The sequence below is a fragment of the Strongylocentrotus purpuratus genome, unplaced genomic scaffold, assembly GCF_000002235.5.
Source record: "Strongylocentrotus purpuratus isolate Spur 01 unplaced genomic scaffold, Spur_5.0 spur5_contig_123, whole genome shotgun sequence".
In the NCBI taxonomy this organism is placed as follows: domain Eukaryota; kingdom Metazoa; phylum Echinodermata; class Echinoidea; order Camarodonta; family Strongylocentrotidae; genus Strongylocentrotus; species Strongylocentrotus purpuratus.
The window spans coordinates 3366-21387 of record NW_022144769.1 but is presented as its reverse complement, the minus strand read 5'-3'; the positions used below and the strand labels follow the sequence as shown (position 1 = coordinate 21387).

Here is an 18022-nt window from a genome sequence, read left to right as displayed (position 1 = left end):
TAGTGGCGGTAGCACGAAAAAATCCCAACTCAACCTTTGCAACGCCCGCATATCGGGTATCACGATACGAAATCCGACCCACCTAGATCTATTGATTAAATCGCTCCACCAACAATAATACAAGTCACCATCAAAAGGCATTCCTTATACAGACATCACATCCACAGGAAGTTGTAGGAAAGCCAGGAGAAAAATACCCCAATTGTGTCTGGACATGTTTTTACAAGAGGCAAGAATTGTCACTTCTCGTATTTCAACCTGTAAGGAATATCGCGCGTACAGCTGTACATACGATACGCGTCTGGGTTTGGGCCTGATATAAGAGCGATGGTGGGACGTGACAGGATTTATCAATTTATTTTCCAGTTTTTGTCCTGACGTGGGAATTTGTTTGTTCAACTTCGGGTTGTGTTACAGCCGGAAACGAGGCGCAAAAAAACAAGAACAGTGTGAACTTTTGTCGCTCGTACCTGCTAGAATGTCATCTCATCTGGAATTGGTATGGCGTGCCTTCGGGACATTATAATGCATCATTCAAGCGCGTTACCGCCAACGGCCGTCTAACAGTTAATGTTTGATCGTCGAGTTCCATGGCCTTTGGCAGCCTGATGCCGCCCCCTCACTTACAAACAATGTGTTCTAGACCTACCTTGTTTGTCTCTGGTAGATCCTGTTGGAGGTTTTTTATCAGCATCTCCAGGGTTCTTTGTCGCTTGTTAGCAAAGGTAGGCGTGTTGAAGGCAGCTTTCTCACCATTTATAACTGTATTATCAACAAGACCCAAATGTTCGAATCGTAAAGGTCTCCCTTCAATATTTCAAATCTGCACATTCTTTTTTGCATAATAAAACCATCATTTTGAATATTTCACGAAATGTACGGAGTAAGAGGAATGTTGCACCCACGTTTGACGAGTAGAAAGTCTCTGAACGCCTGCGTGTCTTCGAAAACGGAGGGGGAAGGCAGCGGCGGTCCGAACAAAGGCACTGATTCCTCAGAAAACACCCGTACCTGGTTTGTAACCACAAGCCAATCACACGACGGTCATACTTGCAATCACATGTCAGTCACATGTTAATCAAATGGCAATCATTATGTCAGTCACGTGTCCGTCACATGTCAGTAGTCAATCATGTCTAATCACACAGAGGGAGAATGCAGCGACACTGATTTATCCAAAACAACATGAAACTGGCTTGCCAAATCAACAGGACAATCACATGACAGTCAATGACATCGCATGTCAATCACATCTCAGTCACATATTAGTAGTCAATCACGTCTAATCACAACGGAGGGAGAAGGCAGTGGCATTCCAAACAAAGGCACCGATTCCTCGGAAACACTCGTAACCTGGTTTGTAACCACAAGCCAATCACACGACGGTCATACTTGCATCACATGTCAGTCACATGTTAATCAAATGGCAATCATTATGTCAGTCACGTGTCCGTCACATGTCAGTAGTCAATCATGTCTAATCACACAGAGGGAGAATGCAGCGACACTGATTTATCCCAAAACAACATGAAACTGGCTTGCCAAATCACAAGACAATCGCAAGTCAATCACAAGACAATCGCAAGTCAATCACAAGACAATCACAAGTCAATCGCCAACCAATCACAAGTCAATCACAAATCAAATCACACTTCTATTATTGCAGTCAATCACAATCAGTAAATGGCACATCGATAATTAGTAAATCACAATGTCAGTCTCAAGTCAATCGCAAGTTTATCGCAAGTCAATTATAATTATTAGATCATTAATTCTATAGTAATTCAATCGCGAGCCAATCACAAGTCAATCACAAGCCAGTCCCAAGTCAATTGCGAGCACTCGGAATCAAATCATAACTTATTCGCCAGCAGATCACAAGTCAATTCAAAGTCAATCACAATGTCAATCATGAGTCGATTACGATTCAAGTCATTCACCTGTTAACCACGCGTCAATCAATTCAAGATATGACTCAATTTTCATAGTTTTAATCCTTTTCATAAGCTCAACGGAAAACTCGTACCATAGCGGCCTACCTACCTGTACGAATTAGCTGACTGTAAACGTTACTAGAGCAAATATATCTGGTAATTATAAAGTTAAGGATTTAATTAACGAATTAATACTTTATGACTATAACTTGAATGTATCTTATTTTCAATATGTTCCTTCGTCCAAAACCCGGGACAACTTTTTTTCCTTCAAATAGACTAACTTTTGCGTAATGTTAAATGGCACTCGAAATCATGTTTTACAATGGAATCTTGAATTACCGAGGTCAGAAAGGATTACGGGTGAAATGTGATTTGATCATGGACGGCTTGAAGGTAGGCTCGGCTTCCGGGTTTCCTGTTCCTGAAAGACTATGGTCACGATGTCGTTGCCGATGTGCCTTTTTCTTTCAACCTAAATGTCAGTAGAAATACCGTCAAACATTAAACAAAAATAAGCACTTACACAGACAGTGGCTATAGCTACGGCAGCCACTTTAGCAGTAGCAGCATCCGATAAAGTGAAATTGTCAAAACCGTAGCCAAAATAAATTTTAAAACAGTGGAAAATCCAGGCGATTAAGACAAAACAGCAACTAACTAACTAACTTCACTAAAACAATAGTCCCGACATTTAGGTTTCGGGTTTTTTTACTCACCCTGTGTTATTTTATGTCGACAATTAAATCATGTGGACGTTATTGTTTCTTTAAATCAAAAATAAAGCACCTGCAGCTGCTTTTCTAATCTAACAATAGTAATTTGTTTCTGTACTGTACTATTTTCTTAAAATGTTGTGTTTTAAGACTTTGTTATGAAACTGTGGAAGGTTTATTTACGATGAAAATTCATGTAATTGATTTTAATAAAAATATAGACCGTCAATGTGGCTGTCACCTTTGCCCATTCGTTAAAAAATGGAGCTTAAAGATAACAGAGAGTAGTTGTCAGTCGCGTCACGTTTGGAGCATGTTCGTGGATATTCATGTTGTTATTGATTGGAGATGCAGCGTACGTCCCAGGCAATGCGGCAACATAATGGGTTTAGTATCGACCTAGAGCCAAACAGCTTCAAACAGCGCGGGAAATTTCGCCCTTTCCCACTCACGAGCGACTTTTAAGTCCTTCAAATATTCATTCGCCTCGACTAATGTTCGCCGCATGTGTCGCTCCGATAGAGCGAGTCTCAAAGCGTATAATCTCTAGTTTCTTTTTTTCCCCTTTTCTTCTTCCCATTTTAAATATTTGAAGCGCTGATTAAGGGCGCCCCTCAGTCGGCGTGGGAATTGCTTGTAATCTCCTCAATTAATAGCGATTAGACCCCCACTGTTAAGAGTGAAAGTATTAACAAACTGGGCCTGAGGCTTCAACTAAATTACTTATGAAAATTGCAGAAGGGTTGCTTTTGTTTTTATCACCGCATTCTGCTTTTTAGCCTTAAGCTTGCAACTCTAGTGGCCTTGGTTCGATTCCGCTAGGACCGTTGTGTGAATTGACTTTTAAACTCTTCCCTTAATAGTACACAGCTTTCCCAAGGAAATTTGAACTGAAGGATTTCTGCTTAAGGTACCTTTACATTTCTACCTGACTCTAGTCCATGGATTTAAAACTGGAAGAGAAAGTGTGCTTAGACCCGTACTGGAAGACTACTTATTCACAAAATGATAATAATAATAAAAATGATTCCATTCCTCTAAGTTCAGGTGACTTAAGATGTAAGTTTTTCTTTCAAATTCAAATATATTTCATGACTTGATAATCAAATCTGCAGGTTTTTTTTATATTCCATATTCCTCATTTTGTCTAATTGAAATCAAATGAATATTTTTCTATAGGGTTATCAAATGAAAATTTTACCACAATACATGACTCTTTTTTTCATTAACAGAGAAAAAAATTATAAGAAAATCCATGTTGCTAGGAATGAGTGTACAAAAACAGAAAAAAGGTAATACAATATTTTATCCTTTTTCACCTGTTGTCTGTTGTCTTTGGAGTACGGGAGCATCGTGGAGACATGGAACATGATTTCGTGTCCCTCGTACATGGTATACACAGCCTCAAGTCCTGTTGTGTTGTCTGAGAATCAAAAGAGGAAGAGCACATGGGGTTTGGTCAGCGAGCAAGCTTGTCTGGTGTCAAAGATGAACCCAATCAGGAAGTACCTCCTTGAGATGAATGTGCTCTGAGCCAACCCTCTCTCCTGTGAAATCATGAAATTCAGGTGGTACCCATTTGATTGTTTCTTGGCCCGACGGCTCAAATTTCTTGGATGAAAATATCTATGTTTATGATTCTCTTAAAAGACAAGGCTACAAATAAGGCTGTCCCACTCCAATTTGTTCGAAAGATCCTACGTAGTCATCTAATCCAAAGTTCTGGCCAAGGTATCAAGTCTATAATTCACCAGTCACAGCCAGTAGTCAATCAGTCAGTCAGTCAGATAGGTACGAGGGTGGGCCCTCTAGGACCAACCAAGTCAATTTTTGGCCAAAGTGAGACTTATGCAAGTCTAATTCACAAGTGACAGCAGTCAGCCAGTAAGTCAGTCAGTCAGGTACAAAGAGGATTATAGAATGGCTCCTGTAGAACAAGCCAAAAGTCAGTCTGCTTATATTTATAACACATGTCAAATTACTTTTGACGTCTAGACCACCGTTTGAACTTGTCCCAGTTCTTTAACTTGATGTGGTCGCCCAGTAGTCTGACAAAGTTATAGAACTCCTCACTGCCATTCTCTGCGAAAAACAACAACAACAGAGCTTTATTGACTCACAGTCTATAGTTATTCCATGGGAGTAGACGTGGAGGTGAATCAATCCTCCTGGTTTTGACCTAAAGGACGGGCCATAGGATCATGTTATCCCTTCAAGGTAATTTCCGAAAGAAACAGGAGTAAAACGGGGAACAAAAAAAGGAAAGCAGCAGAGCCACTCCGGCAATTAATATTCATCATGAACAGCGCCACCTAGTGTTTGTTAACCCTTAACAGCGCCACCAAGAGTTGATTAATGTACTCCTGAAAAGCGCCACAATTATTTATGTTCATACCAATAGCTCTAATGTTTTGTGTTGGTTGATGTTCAACCTCGTTCATAATAATTTGTTAAGATATATATATTTTTTATTGGATGTACGGTGTTCAACATCATCTGGACTGATTGGTAAGTCATACGTAAAACACCATATTTTACTAAACAAAAAGATAACTCTGATAACAAATGCATACAAGTTACACCATATATAAACTTTGTAAATTATCTGGAGACAAGTCAGATTATGTCAAATAGACTTTAATTTTGACGAACTATTGGACCTTATTCTGTTAAAACGAAAAAGAAAACTAGAAAGCACTCAGAGAGCGCAACCTCCGCAAAGACTTAACAATTCCCCGCCATATTGTCAGTATACACCAGAAAGAAATACTCGCAAAAATGGTGAAGAGTCCTTTAAAAAATCCTGGATTGAGACCCAGAAGCGGACCACTTCTAAATTTAATTGATTTGTACTTGTGTACCAAGGACCACCCATAAAAATATTTTCTGCAAATCCGTCCATATCTTTTCTGTTATCTAGTTAACAGACAAACAACCAAACCACCAAAAAATCCGATGAAAACATAACCTCCTTAATTTGGCAGAGGTAATGATGAAATCGATACCTGAAATGTGAATTTATCTAACAATCATTGGTGCTTACCGTTGCTGAACATTTCGTCGTCCGATTTCTGCCCTCTTTGGCGTAGAGCACCCCGAATTTGAAATTAACTGAACCTTTCCTGCTCCTCAAGAAGCAACAATTCCTGAGAAAAAAAATATTAAATTGAAATTCACCGTCAACGTGCACTTTGAGTGACAAGATAGGCTCCTAAATGCGCTTACAAATTTCATCTCTCGTGTGCTATGTATACAAAGCCTATCCAAACATCATTTGACGAAGATCAACTTCGTTCAATGTTACAATCGAATAAAAAACAAACACGGAACAAAGTGACAACTGTCAATCTCGCTTGGATTAATCTCCACTTTTATTTGATGAACTAGCCGTAGTTTCCTGACGTGGTCGGCTGTATATTGGAGATACGATACGCAGAAGGACAAGTTCGCGTGCGTAAATTTGAGAAACGACTTTGCAGTGAAAACAAATCGCTGTTGCCACTATTTGAAGTTTGATGGAATGTTTTGCGTAGGATTTGACCGGTAAGCTGACTCAAAGCTCTGTAGTGGAGTCGTCAACTCTGAGATAGGAAGCAGCGAAGTATTTCTTTCAACATCAAAAGCTCTCGGCAGAAGTGCACTGAACATGAAGTACCTTCACAACACTATTGTGAAAAGCAAACCCTTCCATCAAAAAGGCACTTGTCCTTCTCGAGATGTTTGAATGCGATGTCTTACTTTTAAGCATGTCCATGCCAAATGTATTGTCGAAAAATTCTCTAGAAAGAAAAAAAACACACAGTGCTCTTAATTCAATAATTATCGTAATATTTTGATGTATTTTTGGTGATTTTTTTTTTAGATTTGAGTATCTTGTTACCTTCTGTATGTCTGGTGTGAAAATCTCTTTGGGTGACTTGTCCATTTTGATGTCGAACCGGCTGCAACGGGAGAAAGAAAATACAAATATAAATATTGAAGGATTACTTCATGTTGTATTTGCTGGTCAGAATTATTGGTTGCAATATTTATGCTAGATCTGCTTACGCCAGACCACATTCGATGAACGAAATAAGTATCCCAAAGATGAGGTTTGGTTCAATGACCTTTCGGAGACTGAACCTTTAGCTCCAAGGGAACAACTACATAATTGTCGTCGTCACAGCAAACATGATAGGAAAATATTATTCTCGACGTAAATACCTAGAGGGACTATGAGTTATATCGCATTCAATGATACACGACATTAATGCTGCTAGAGTTTATCAACAGCGAGCGACGGTCTTCCAACGGTGACGTTGTTTTGACGGCTCGAGTCGAGCTCTCAAGCCAGGATCGCAAATACAAAACATCTCATTCGTGGACAGACTTCCTCCAAGTTTGTTTTTTGTAATCTCAGGGGGCAGTCGTCAAGTTGAAAATTGCAACGACCCTGTCAACTATTCGATCGATTTGGGAGTTGGGACGAAAAACGGAGCGGGGACAGATCAGGGCTATGTATAGGGGCACTCGTCGACAAGGGAAAAGTCTTGACTCGTCAGATATCGTCAGATATTTCCGTCAAAAATGAAGAAATCCCGTTTTTGGAGCCGCTACAGGTATTTTGGCTTACTACAAATGTGAGAGATTCCTCCTAGTGTAACAGGCAGGTTGAAAGTGTGTTGTGATGAGAATGTTCTCATGACTATGGCCCGGCTGATTAGTTTTTTTCCTCGGAAAAAGCTCCCTTTTCTTCCGTAAACCATTTTTGAAGAGGGACTAGGTGGTTTGGGGTCGGGGAAAGTTAGTATGGGGGTCGGGATTGGTTGTATGGGGCCGAGGATAGTACCGGTTTTTGAAGCGCTAATGCCTTCCTAAAACAGGTGCCAAACATCGCCGTGGGATAAGTTTGTACCCGCTAGGTATACACTGTCTCTGAGTCTGAATTACGGTTGAAGGCTTTTTCGTACCAAATAAATGGCTGATCTTGAATCACTTTCATCTTTGTACTTTAAGTATCTAGCTCATAAAGCCCAAACCATCTGCCATTTCGCAGTGCAGCAGCTAGTTCATTTTGCAAAGACTTGGAGAAGAAATTCGCGAACGTCTGATAGACTGTGCAGTTCCCTGTTGGAGAATCATTTTCTGGTATTAATGCGATCGTACGTGACACACAGAGACTCGTGAGAATATCATTACAAGGGTTTAGCTTGCCAACGGTCGGGTTTCACTGATGAAACGATGCAGATTCCAGACCGAACGACATTTCTAGAATGTATGCATCCCACTTATCATGTGTAGAATTAGGATCACAATTAATCTTGAAATCATGTTTGTCATGTCAGGAACTCGTGCAGCCATTCTTAGTCCCCGACGCTGATCGTAAATACCCTGAACGTAACAGTAAAGCGAAAACATGCAGACTCAAGCAGCTTCAACGTAACACGATATAATTATTCGTAAGATGAATTTGCGTCTGGGTGATGTATATGAGTATCAGGTTTTGCCCTTAGCCGACTGTGTTACCTCCCGATTAAAGATGGAAAAATCACTCGGGTGGGATTATAACCAACGACCTCCTGCTTTCTAGTGCAGACGTCTTACCACTCGAACACCGAGCTTGCGGGATCGGTTGGCTGGTTTGAATCTGATGTAGCAGCGGGTACCACAATGAAAACTGTCATAAGATGAATGTTGCGTCGGGTTGATCTATATCAATATAAGGTTTTGCCCTCCGGCGACGTATAAACACTGTATACTCAGTGCGTTACCTCCCGAGTGAAAGTGGGGGGAAAATCACCCGGGTGGGTATAAATTCACGATATAAATAATTACAGGCCTATACAGGGTGAGTCAAAAAGAAAATGACCGCGGTTAATGATTTCCCCACTTAGAAAGCATTGAAATTTGACACACCAATGAAGCGTGTATTAAACAAGCATGTTCTTTCACTCATCTGAAGAAAAAAAAAGAGAATTACTAAAATTGATCCATGCTAGCAGAAGTTTTCATGTTTTAATAAAGAACCCATTTTTACAGCTGTCCATGGAATGCTAAATGCTTTGAAGTTATTGAGTTGAGTGCGAATCAAAGATTACACACAGGCATTCAAATACAAATGAATTTAATTTGAGTCAAGACTGAAACATTATGTTCAGTGTTAGATTTTGTGTTTTGTATCATGAGGAACACATCACGTCTTAGTGAAACGATATATGGTGGTTTTTTTGGTCAGTTTTCCTTTTCAATTTTCGTTCGTTAAATTTAAAGGGTATTCATTAGTTCTGTATCATGATCTGTTGTGCACAGCTAAATTTTGTGGTATTTCTATTAACAATTGAAATAACTTATGCAAATTAGTATGAAAATCACGTGAAATGTTCTCAAATACTAGTCAATAGAATTTGTTCATGCGCTATACATTTTATTAGCGAGCCACATATCATTTTAATAATTGTGTATAACTCAGTCGCTGTCTTTCTGACTCACCATGTATAACTGGGTCTTTTGTTTTCTTGTCTGAATAATATTGCCCTGAAGAAACGTAACTTCCTTCCGTTCATATCTCTCTACAAACTAAACCTTCAATATGCAGCGAATCTTGACAAACAATCTAACCAATTACTCTTCAGGGTTTTCAATCAATCTTGACGACCAGCAATCTGTTTGGAGAGGAAACTCTAAACCGTTTTTGATTTATAACATCCAATAGCGAATCGTTCTCTAAGATGAATTGACGGGGCCTCATAACATCGGCTCCAGAAGATTGATAATAAGAGAAAGATTAATGCAAAGCGCTGACTCTTCTCCATTCAACCAATAAACCATCCAAGACAGATCGAGGAGGGTAGAAATCTAGAATTAAAAAAAAACAACCGCGCGTGCTTGGCCTTTCTTTTTCAGCGTCGTCTCCCAAAACGCTAATGTTCCCACGTTTCCATCAATTAGCATCACGTCCGTCAAAGGCCACGGGAATAAAATTAATGTTGCTACATGTGGCGCGCCATGATTTAGCGTGCTCGGTCTCACCTGAGTATTCTCTTGACTGACATGGGCTTGGCCGGGTTGTACGGGATGCAGATTTTCTGGGTCCCCTGAACAAAGAGAGAGGAGGTTATTAAGATTGCAGTTTAATGTTCGTGATGTAGTCATGATACGGTGTGGAGATTGGGTCGTTATAGCGGGAAGAGCACACGTAAAAAATGAACCGCAGTAATAAGATGTCATGCAAAAGATGATATCACAATGTTGTGCTTTGAAGCTGATCTGAAGGTACGCAGCTGGTCGGAAGTCAGATATACATGACGAGATTTGACTTTTAAAACGAGGAGTCAGGTTGGCGCAGTGGTTACTTTCCTTGCCTTCCACCGCCAAGGCTCGGGTTCGATTCCTGTACGGACCACGTACATGTGGATTGACCCTACCTGATTCCGTGGGTTTCCCCAAGAATATCCTGCTGAGTTTTCCTCCCACCTCTAAAACTGTAATTTTTTCCCACTGTCTTCTCTCTACAGGTTTCTCAGGCTTGCGAGCTACAGTGCCTACGACACTTTTGAGGAATCATTGGTTTCACTACTATGTAATTCACTGAAATTCGCTGATCTTACTTATAACTCTACATTTAAAGGTAGATCCCGAAAAAAATATTGAAACTAAAACCAGAGTTGATGTTTGGGCACGATATTGATCCCATTGTTCATTTTTTTTTTTTTATAGTTTGTACTTAAACGTCTTAATGACTGATGTATCATCGAGTTTTTGCATCGATTGATTTGTTTTGTTACCTAAACATAGGGTTTTTTTTTCATTCTTCTTCTTTCAGCAGTAAAAACAGTTTTGTAATTTCTCGACAGTTATACCAAAATGTAAACAGATTGATTATCACCAAAATAGACATGACAGTGCTTGCAGGCACAGACCAAAAAAAGTCACATCAAATCGAGCGTGAAGAGCCACATCTGCCTCATTAACCACGTAATACGACGGAGCGAGAGTCCGGGTGCATTGTGGGATACCGTGACGTCATCCGTGACGTCATGACTTACCGTGGTCCGCCATAGGATCGATCGGTACTGGGGCACGTTGTGGTTATTGGCGTCTGTCAGAACGACGGACAGGAACACTACGCGCTTGTCGACGTCCAGACCCACGTAATTCTGATGTACTGTAGGAGAGAATAATATACACATTAAAGGCGTAAAGGATAATTCGCTTTTCATGCATTTTGTTCGTTTCCAATAATAACCCAACTCAAACTCCAAAGAAGAATGGTAAAAACCTAACCTGTTGAAGTTTCACCTCAGTAGATATTTCTCTTTACGTGAAAACAGTGGAAAACCATGCAAAGCATTTTGATCACGAAACATGATTTCGTCAATTAAACAGAACTGATCACCTTCATTTCTTGATTTCTTCTAAATGACAGCAAGCCAGACGGAATAGGGGTGCTGGTACCATCTTCCAAAATAGGGCCCCTTTTCACAACCGGCCTTCATGAAAACTACGCATTATGTGCCCATTTTCAGGGCGCATTGTATGGGTTTTGGGGCTTGGTTTTCATGTTCCTCATTCATATCAAAACTCTCTAGGCCTATACCATTTGGGAAATGATTACTGAAAACAAAACTATCCGAAATTGTTGGGACAATTTTGTTTTCATCGCGAGGGGCGTTTTTTATGCTCGAGGGGGCACATTCATATGCGCAAGAGGGGCACTGGAAAATGTAGCAACATAATGTAGACAGGTGTTACAGCTATACAAAAAAAATCATTTTGGATGGATCTTTATTTCGAAACCGTCTTCAATGGCAACTCTGTAACGATCAAATTAACTACAAAACCATAGTTGAAAGAAAGGCAAAATTGACAAAAAATCAATGAAGCAAAAGGTTTAAGCAGTGGTAAATGACATTGAATAAAAAATCTAGCCCATAATTTGGTTTAAAAAACTGCTTATTTGGCAAAATAAGTCATGCATCAGAGGAAAAGGAAAGTTATATTTTCAAAACGATAGTGTAGTCAATTATTCTCCTTTGTTTCTCAACCCACAGCTATATAATTCCCAAACCTCCGGCAAGGGTACAGTAATAAGAATCCTTACATTTTCAGGTACATCCGACATCTGGATGAATCAAAAACATGTTTTTAATATCGACAATGTCATACAGATGGCAGTATTTTGATAATCGCACTGACAGCGAGGCACTGAACCCTTATACAATGAACGAGTATTGTACAGGCTCCGAGCGTGCCAATTAATTTCTTATATTCAACTGGACAGGAGCGCCTTAGCGCTTCACCGACCATGCGAGTAACGCGAATGGGTAATGCTTGAAAATAATCAGACTTTTCCCCAGCCACTACAGTGTCTTATTGAGGCGACGTTATGAAGGTTTTTTTGGCGACAACGGATCGGTCGAAATGTCACAGACATGAATAATTTGGAGTTTAGGGCAATTTGGGGGAACATAGAATAGGCAAACGGGTTTAGGTTGTTTAAAACTCTGAAATAAATAATGTACACACTTCTCTACTGACTAATAATTTACTGAACTGACTGGTGATTTTGTAGCAACGGAGATCACACGCCGATAGTTTTGTCTTTGGATGAGATTCCCATTCTAGATTTTACAGGAAATGTTTCACAATACTCTTCATTTGTCTGGTACCCTGTCTCTCTTTGTCTGTATTGTATATTGTATTATTGTTGAATATAGTAACCCTCTCATAAATGCAGCATTCGCATTGTGCATGTTGATATCACTCGGTTTTCAAAAATTTGTGTTATATGTATATTCCTTGTTAGGTCAAATTACATGTATGGAGTACCGAAGTGAATACGTCACACGCACAAAATGTGTGTGAAAGACAGTGGCGCGTGATTCAGCCCGTGAACCAACACGCAAGCGTACTTCATTCGTTTGCACTCATTTTGCACTACACTTTCTGGTTCTAACTGACGTCACACTTCGGTACTCCATAGGGGCCATGTTTACAAGCTATATGCTTCTTATGGGCGCCCCACTCTACATTTTTCACTCCGCTGTTAAACGTGTACCTATTGTAACACTTTGACTTATCTATTTGTGAACACTGTGAAAATAAAAATGGACCGGACTGAACTCAACTGAACCAGAAATCTGATTTTGACCTTTTTCCGATCGCACCCTAAAGACCCTATACTTCCCAGTCAATTTTGGCTATTTTCTAGTGTTTCAAATTTTGAAAAATCTATGGGCATCTAACGGCAATTTTGATGTAGCAAATAAGCAGAAAGTAGTATATTGGTAAGCGAAAGTGCCCACTGTTATATAGTCTGAACCCAAACATGCTGATGCTTAGCAGGACAACTGCCCGGCAAGTATTAAGCAAATTCAGAGACCTTGTTACAAGTTATAAACATCACACGGAACTTTGGCCCGTAAGCTATTTTTTGTGTTAATGAAAACGTTTTTAATATCTGTCTTCTAAAACCTCGCCTGAATGAAGAAAAAAATACCCTGTACCTGAAGTAATATATCACAATTTGTTTTCAATAGTTGACGTTTATTCTAAGAGCTGATTTCATTTGTTTATCATAATTTGATATTTAAATAGAGACAAGGAGTTAAATATACTCCGAAGCCCTTCAAAGTAATTTCCCTTGAAGCACCATGGGAACGATCAACAACCCTCATGCACTTTTTCTTTCTAGATTTCCACACGAGGTAATAATTGAGTATACCTGTCAACAATGTTGTGAATGACGTCAATAATTTCAACAACAAATATGCAAATTAGACAGTGAAATATTGTTGACACTCGATTCCGCTTTCAACACCTTTTCCGTCTACGTAAAACACATTTAGTTTGCGCAAAACAAATTTAAAAAATAACAAAACCGTTTGTCCGGCACTTCACCTTTTGACATTTTGACGATCACCCTAGTAAAAAAAATGACTGCAGGGTCAGTACACTATTGACCAAATCAATTAAATTTAATTACCCGAATGGCAATTTGAAGTGTTTGCCAATTTCCCTCGTTTCAGACTTTTAAAAAAAACCCAAGGCAGCTGGCATTGCAATGATCCGCTGAGAGTAGGGATGGTTTCTTTAAACACCAACCAGATTTCAGAGGTAATTATTAATTTATTCGAAGAGTGAGGTTCAGAGCAGTACGAAATGTTAAAGTTCAATGTAATTCATTCTCGGAGTGGTTATCCATCTTGTGGCACTGCAAACGTTGCGAAGTCATGTACTACTCTCTGTGTCCTTGGGCAAGAGAGTTTACCACAATAGACGTGTCCGTGTCCTGCATTTTAAAACAATCTAAGCCTCGATTTTGCTTTGTGTCATAGGGACCTGATGTGAATACATTCTCTACGAACTTGAACTATTTTAAGCACCGCTTCAACGGAAACAACAGTTCGCTTCGATTGAGAAGAAAAGAGACAAATCAAAATGTAATCCCTTAGAGATATCGTCAGAGATTCCAGCGTTATGTCATGTCCGCGCGTGACAGAACTTTTAAGAGCTCAGTGAATAAATCTGAAAACATATTTTTCAAATCTTGTACATCCACCATCTAGTAATGGTCAAGGAGATTACAGACTAGGAGTTTTGGATCATTTCTCTGAATCATTAATGAGATATCATGGTTAATTTGGCTCTGTCGCGGACTTTAAGCTCCTTTCATGAAGCTGGAATTGCCCAATAGCAGAAGGAGCAGTCGAAAATATCCAAACACATCGATACATCCTGTGTATCCTCTTAGAAACCTCAAAACCGTACTTTTATTTTGCCCACATTCTTCGTCCCGTCAACTCAACCGACGCGACATGCCCGCGGGCATGTAACACGCGATCGTGCATTAAAACAACACTTATGTGAGTGAAATTGCAGGGAGAATACTTTAATTCCACGCTTATAGGCCTGAGGGCTGATCCCTTGAAGATCTCTTACTTGCGGGATTAAAAAAAAGAGAATCTGGCGAGAAGATTGTTTTGAATGACAGCCAGGATAAATGAAAAATTCATGGTGCACTTACTCTTGCCGAGGAAGTATTTGAAATACCAGCGCGTCTCATATTCAGGGTTCTCCAGGTGGATGTCGGTGCCGGTGGCCAGATTGGACATCTATTATTAAGAGACAAAAAAGAATCGATTAATTTGATTTTAAGTTAATCGACTCCCTTTAGAACCATCTTTATGATTTAAAGGCTGAAAAGTGTCAGTTCAAAAACATGCCTTTGCTATAAATAGACCTATTGCGTTAAGGCGGGGTTAGAGGCCAATGTATTAGATCCCTTGGATGGGCATTGGTAATTCTTTTGTGAATAATAACAAAGAACAACCTCCGAGAGAGCTCAACGCATAATGTCTATACGTCTCGTCTCATCACATCAGGTGGAATTTATGAATGGGTCGCCGGGGGGTGTTGAGACTCATGAATTATGCAACAAAAACAATAGCAACGTAAAATAGAGTTAATAGAAATGAAGTCGGACTGACTGTAATTATGATTAGTTAATGTTGGCATCGTATTTTTCATTTCAAAACCTTGCAGTTTAAATGTCCTGGATCCAACTGCCTTATTTAAGTAAGACAAACGTAAGTAAAATTCATTGTCACCAAATCGTACTCTTGGCTTATGGTAAGAATATAATTTGTTTCGGGAATAAAATGTGCTTGGCCGGTTTTGAAACACTATGTTTACGACCGTTTTGGAGTCTGGACGGCAATAATTTTCCGAGCCAAAGGCGAGGGTCATATCAGCGTCCAGACTCCAAACCGTTCTTAATCATAGTGTTTACTACCGGCCAGGCACACATTTATTCCCATTCATACCTTTTTGTTCAAATAAAGATGAAGTTTAGTTCATTTTTCTCCAACACCTCTATGGCTATGTCAGGGTACGTGCCTCTCGTTTGTAGCGTGCGCGATGTTCCGCAGAACGCAGCTGTGCTGGTGTAGTGCAAATGTAGGACTATGAAATACGGACTCATTGGTGTACTTCGCATGCCTTACCGAGGATTTTGAACGTTTCAACCAATAATAGGGTAAAGGGACCGGATTTCATAGAAGTCCAAATTTCATGTGACACTGGAAAAGTGTTTAAGACCAGCCAACCGGTGTTTTATCAACCGTTTAAGACCGGCCACGTGACAGGCTCTCGACCAATAGGAATGGTAAAACTGTCTTAGGTATTTATGAATGGTGCGTAAAGATTAGGTATACCGGTAGTAAAAAAAACGCCTGTATCAAACTGACATGACGTGCGACAAACTCAAGTCCCATTTTGTAAATTATAACACCACTTACAACATAAATAATACAAATTTATTACATAGCAACAACGAACAAGAACAGTTACCCTTTTCACCTGATATTAATAATGCAGTGCCTTAAATGTAATACCTTGTTGACACTTTCCCTTTTAAATATTTACGCGAGTCGCGAGAATGCAACTTTCGCACGGCTTGTCAGCACAGCTGTCTCTGGAGTAAATTCAGTAGGTGATTCGTTTTTTATTATTCATTTCTCTAGACGCCAGTTCAGCTGCTATTGTTAATAACGCTATTGCTTCATTGTAAATAAAGTTGGGGTTATTCATCAATATTTAAACAAAGTTAACTATTCTCTTTCGATAGTGCCGGGCAGCCGTCCGTATGCTTTTCCCGCGTTGGAAGAGGTGAACGAGCATTATTGTCGACAGCTCTGTTTTTGGCGAGTCACTTTCGGTTTGTCATGTTAAAGATTGATCCAAAATAGAATTGAGTCAACTTTCATTTGAGGGGAAAGAGGTGCCAAAAACCTTGATAAAATGGCTATTTGTCTTTAGAAATATTAAGAAATTTAAGAGAGACATCGATGCTTTCCCATGCATAAAATGTGGCATGTGTAGTAAACGACTAATTGTCCAGGTTTAAAAAAAAAAAAATCGAAGGATATATTTGGAACGTGTTCCTATAGAGTTCTCAAAACAGTCTTTTTGTTTTGTCTTTAAAGGTAACTCTAACATTAGAATAAAATAGGATTTGAAACTGATTGATAGTTAGGGTTAATTTTAATTTGTTTTAAAAAAATATTGCAAAATTGTTAAGTTCAATATGTGGCTGCAGCACTGTAATAACGACACCGCCGTCGAAGCTTCATTTACATACGATGAATATCATAATAATTACTGTAACCTCATTTTTGGGGAAACGTTTACGAGTCTAGAGTTTCTTTAGGAAAAACACCATTTTTCCCCGGCATTGCCATCAAAATCAAATTCCAACAGCGCCACCAGCGACCACAGTGCGGCCAATTGTGAAAAATCAGAGCAAATCTTCGATAATTACCAATTAACAAAAAGAAACAAACGATTAGTTGTAACATTCAGTTCCTTTAAGGTGTGGAAAATAAACTTAACCGTCTTCTTTTTTTCTCATTTCTAGTTGCCAATGATCTTTAAAGCCCCTTTTCCGCCTTCACATGTCTCAAGAAGGCTTGATTCGTTTTACAGCTTTGATTGGTTTAATGTGTAAAATCCGTCGCACAGGTCCAGTTATACACAGTGCGTATCGCTGAATGCATAATGTCAGATCGAATGGTTAGCTAATCGAGTCTCATGCGGTGTGGAATCGCATTGAAAGCACTCAATCTTCGCTCAAAGTACATTCGCCTTATCATACAACCAAGAAAACGAACGCGTTGAATAGCTTCATTGTACTCCAGGGAGAGAGTGCGCTGGATTTACACTATCTATTTTTCATGTTGAGCGTTGACAATTTTATAATGGCTGGATCTTAAAAGGCTGACCATTCTCAGCTGTCTGACATGGAGGAAGAAATTGACACTTCAGTTTGACCTAAATTTGAGAGAATTGGACCGTGAAAGCGTGCGCTGGACTTTCATTTATATGTTTGCCATGTTGAGCATTAAAGATTCTAATTGGCAAGTTCTTATATCATGAACCTTCACTTGGAAAGAGTTGTCACTTTAAACCGACTGAAGTTTAAGGAGCATGCAGTACCCTGAAAGAGGGGATTGACATGCACTTCCTTTTTTGTCATGTTGAGCATTGAAGATTCTAATTGGCAAGTTCTTATATCCTGAACCTTTACAGCCTCTTCATTTGGAGAGAGTTGTCACTTTAAGCCGACCTAAGTTTAAGGAGCAGTGTACCCTGAAATAGGGGGATCGATATACACTTCGTTTTATGTCATGTTGAGCGTTGAAGATTTAAATTGGCCACTTCTTAAAGGCTGAACATTTTTTAGCCTCTTGTTGTGGAGAAAATTGTCATCGACCTAGTGTGCCCTGAGACTATGGTACTTGAAATACAGTTTTATATCTCTGTCATGTTGTGCGAAGAAGATTGTAATTGGCCAGTTCTTAAAGGCTGGACATTTTCAGCCTCTTGCTGTGAAGA

At 39.5% G+C, this 18022-nt stretch overlaps 1 pseudogene; it reads right to left on the bottom strand.

The window, feature by feature from the left end:
- Positions 1-649: 649 nt before the first annotated feature.
- Positions 650-14742, bottom strand: LOC115920875 (annotated as a pseudogene).
- Between the last annotated feature and the right edge of the window lie 3280 nt (positions 14743-18022).